Source organism: Miniopterus natalensis, chromosome 8 (genome assembly GCF_054644295.1).
Source record: "Miniopterus natalensis isolate mMinNat1 chromosome 8, mMinNat1.hap1, whole genome shotgun sequence".
Classification (NCBI taxonomy): Eukaryota; Metazoa; Chordata; class Mammalia; order Chiroptera; family Miniopteridae; genus Miniopterus; species Miniopterus natalensis.
This window is the reverse complement of record NC_142088.1, coordinates 35,718,569-35,722,974: the sequence shown is the minus strand read 5'-3', so window position 1 is coordinate 35,722,974 and position 4,406 is coordinate 35,718,569. Positions and strand designations below refer to the sequence as shown.

The 4,406-nt window shown below is 37.4% G+C and overlaps 1 non-coding gene across 1 annotated transcript; it reads right to left on the bottom strand.

The window, feature by feature from the left end:
* Positions 1 to 3,937: 3,937 nt before the first annotated feature.
* Positions 3,938 to 4,040, bottom strand: LOC148092602 (U6 spliceosomal RNA). The gene has a single exon (XR_015714966.1). It is a non-coding gene; the product is annotated as a U6 spliceosomal RNA (small nuclear RNA).
* Between the last annotated feature and the right edge of the window lie 366 nt (positions 4,041 to 4,406).

The following is a 4,406-nucleotide window of genomic DNA, read 5'->3' as shown; positions in this document are numbered from 1 at the left end:
AAGTGATTTTCTTTCCTTTGGATATATACCCAGAAGTAGGATCACTGGATCATATGATAGTTCTGTCAAAAAACAAAATTCAAGTGGGTACATTTAAATATCTATTGGCTTCATTATGCATTTGATTCATAAATCAGGCAGCACCCCATCTAGCAATTAGAAGAGCATTCGGAGGAAATGTACAAAATGAAAGGCTTTTATAGGAAGGAGGGGGGGGCAAAGGAGCTATTAGGGAAAGAAAAGAAAGGATCAGCTAGAGCATCTCTTGGAGGGGAAGGGAATGGCAAGGATTTTATCATGCAGAGTATATCCTTTTCGTTTGGGGGATGGAGAGGGCCCATGTAACTACCTTACGGGTGCTTGACCAGAATATTACGGACTGGTTAATTAAGATTACATTTGTGGTGAAGGTCAAACTGCAATTAGGTCAGGTATTAAGTCTAGGTTTGGTATCATAGGCTTTAGCACAAGTGATGCCATTTTGGGTCTGTGGTTTTGTCTTTAACAGTTCTAATTTTAATTTTTTGAGGAACTTCCATAATGGCTGCATCAATTTACATTCCCACCAACAATGTCTAAGGGCTCCCTTTTCTCCACCTCCTTGTCAATGTAAGAAACTTTTAGATATAAGTAAGTCCTAGAAACTACTGTATAAGATGGTGACTATAGTTAATAATATGTATTGTATACTTAAAACTTGCCAAGAGAATGCATCTTAAGTGTTCTCGCCACACACACAAAAAAGGAACTATGTGAGGTGATGGATATATTCATTTGTTTATTAATTTGATCGCAATAATCATTTCACAATGTATATGTATATCAAAACATCATGTGTACACCTGAAATGATGCATTTTTTGTCAATCACATTTCAATAAAGCTGGAAAAAATTTTTAAATACAAAAAAAGAGCTCCTTCCTCTCCTCAGGAGACTATTACCCTGGGAGAATTTACTGAAGACAGAAGGCCAAGGTGTGTGGGCATCAAAGGGGGGCAGGTAGAGGGGGGACTATGCACCTTGAAGGAGTGTATGTGCATATTTTCTGGCCTTTGCCTTAATGTCCTTTCTAAGCGGAACATGCTCTGCCAGTAATGAGCATGCCGCCTCCCCTTTGGACCTCAGCTTCCTCACAAAGACGAGAGTGGAATTCAGTGATCTCTAAGGTCCCTTTTCAACTCTAATATTTCTGGATTCTATGTGAACAATCCTTTCGTGCCTGGGGAAGAAGGCCAAGTGGCTGCGTCCTCTGCTGCCCACCTTCAGCGGCCTTGCACAAACTTCACAAGCACAGAGACTGCTCTGTGGGTGACAGGCACCCAGACACCCATTCCTCACCTCTCATTCTTGCTCTGAACACATGCTTTCTATTCCTCCTCAAGATGATGTGAGAAGGGCTTTAATGGTTGATTTTATGTGAGGATCTGATGATAGAAAAACAGATTCTAGTCCGTACTTTACTCAGAGGATCATTCCACAGAAGTTGAGCTGCTTCTAAAATAGTCCCCAAAGTAGCTTAAAAAATAATGGAGATTCTAAAACCAGATCATTTCCTGATGAAAACCCAAGGGCTCTTCAATTTTTAATCCTTGCTAAAAATCAGCATGGTTTTTCTTTTTCCCATAAAGGTATTTAGAATGAAGTCCTTGAATTTGCCCCTTGGACACATTTACAGGTTGTGTCTAATTTCCTAATTCTTTTAATCAAGGCTCTTCTAGCTTTAAATCATAGCTAATTATCTTTTGGGGAATTAGGGTGCTTATTCCTATTTGTCTGACAAATATACAGCATCAAATATTCATCATTTAAATGCAATTAAAATATAGAATCACGAAAACATCATTGCAGTGATTTAAATTGCTACAGTTTTAATTAAGGGATTAGGGCAATTGGGGATAGAAGCATAATATAATGCACAATCCAGAAGCCATATTTCTATAGGTTTTTAATAATTTAAAACTTCTATGACTTTAAAGATAAGAGGTATGTGGGTGTATTTGCCAACAGTGAGTAATAATAACACAGAAGAAGAATAGAGAGACATGGGTAAAAAAATATGAAAACACAGATGTGCTGGGAAATTTAAGAATCTGCCTACCTAGTGAAATGTTTAACAGTCCTGATATTCTTCCAGGTTAAAAACAATACGTCAGAATAAAACTTTGCATATGAGTAGACGATGGACTTCAGTTGTTAGGAATCATGTCTCCATTTAAAAAAATCTTACATATTATATTCCTATTTCACTTGTGGGACTACCTTAATTTGAATGCTTGCAATTGATCTAGAATGTGGTCCGTAGATGATAAAACCTAACTTGCGGTCAAAAACTTTAAAATTAATTGACACTTTTATTATTCAGCTGGCCTCCAAAATGAATCCATACAAATTATATTGCCAAATATAAATTGTTTGAACTTTAGCTGCCACATCTTCCATATAAACCAACAGCAGCTATAAACAGTGTTAACTGAAGCGAAAGGTGGTTTCCCTGCAGAGGATGGAAATGTGAAGTCTCTCATGATTTTTAGCCTCGTATACTTTTATAATCATCATCTCTTGTCACATTTTTAATTAAAGTGGTATCAGTGCTTAATGCAATACCCAAGCCTGTTGGCTTCCCAGGCATACTGTATGTGTAGCACTCACATACTAAGATGGGCATGTGTTGGTTCTCACTTGGACCCATCTCAAATGGCTGAAGGAGCAGCTGTGCACCTGCCAGGGACTGAGCATCCATGTACTGGCTCCAATGGGCACCTGGGTCTTCAGAGACTTTTTGAACAAATAACTGAGGAGTTTATCTGGTCTAATGCCCTGACTTTTAGCAGAATAACTGAGATACCTATATAAGATAGAGATCTAGATCAGTACTAGCCAATAAAAATTTAAGGAAAGGCACCTATGTAATTTTAAATTTTCTGGTAGCCACGTTTTTAAAAGTAAAAAAACAGGTGAAATCAATTCTAATAATATATTTAATTTAGTCCAAATCATAATCATTTCAATAAGTAATCAGTATAAAAATTATTAAATTATTTTTTTCATGCCAATTCTTTGAAATCTGCCATGTATTTTGCATGTGCCACCTTCCAAATGCTCAGTAGTCACATGTAGCTAGGAGCTACTGTGCTACAGTGCAGCTCTGGACCAAATGGTTTTTTGACACTGAAGAGATGAAAAGCCTGGGAAATGATAGTCCCTCCCTCCAGAGGGCAATCTTTGGCCTCTGAGATTCAGACAGAGCCACAGAAGTTAGATTTTTGTAGCTAGTTGTAGGGGCAATGTTTCTAGAAGAAGAAATTCTAAGTATGTATAGGAGATATAAATAAGTAGTGATCTATTCATACAATGGAATATTATGCAATAAAAATGATCTACAACTACATAGAACGATAAGAATGAATCTTACAAACATAATATTGATTGAAAGAAGCCAGGTACAAAAAGTGCATAATTTAGGCACTCAATTACATACAATACAATACAGAACAAAAAAGAGGCAAAATTAACTCAAGGAACAAAAAGTCAGACAGCAAGTACTCTTGGTAGAAGGCAGTGACTAGAAAGGAGCACAAGGGAAACGTCCAGATATTGGTCATGTTCTGTTTCTTGAACTGGATGTGTTTTACTGATGAAAATTCATTGGCCTATACTTCAATATTAAGTTTTTTAAAAGAAAGGTAAGAGGTAAGTAATAAATTTCTACATATTTCTGTTTTGGACCAATACCAAATGACATCATTAAAAAGATGTTACCTCGACCAGTGTGGCTCGGTTGGTTGGAATGTCCTCCCATACACTGAAAGGTTGCGGGTTTGATTCCTGGTCAGGGCATATACCTAGGTTGCGGGCTCGATCCCTGGTTGGGGTGCAGACTGGAGGCAAGCAATAGGGGATTCTCTCTCACAATGGTGATTTTCTTTTTTTTTTCTTTTTTAATATGGAACGCTTCATGAATCTGCCTGTCATCCTTGCGTAGGGCCAAGCTAATCTCTGTATCGTTCCAATTTTAGTATATGTGCTGCCAAAGCGAGCACTCACATTGGTGATTTTCTCTCTCTCCCTCCCTCTCTCTCTCAAATCAATTACAAAACAAACAAACAAACAAAAAAACCATAGCCTTGGGTGAAGAATAAAATAAATAAATAAGTTATGTTAATGCTTCTGATCTATTTTTTAAATTTTAGATTACAAAGTAAATTATAAAAATAAACAAAATCAAAGCTAATAGATATTTATTTCTGAAGATCAACTTCAAAAATGGCCAGGGGTGCCCTGGCTCATGTGGCTCAGTTAGTTGGGCATCGACCTGTGTACCCAACAGTTGCTTATTCGATTTATAGTAGGAGGTGTGCAGGAGACAGCCTCAAGCTTTCTCTCTCTTTCTCCCACTCCCTTCCCCT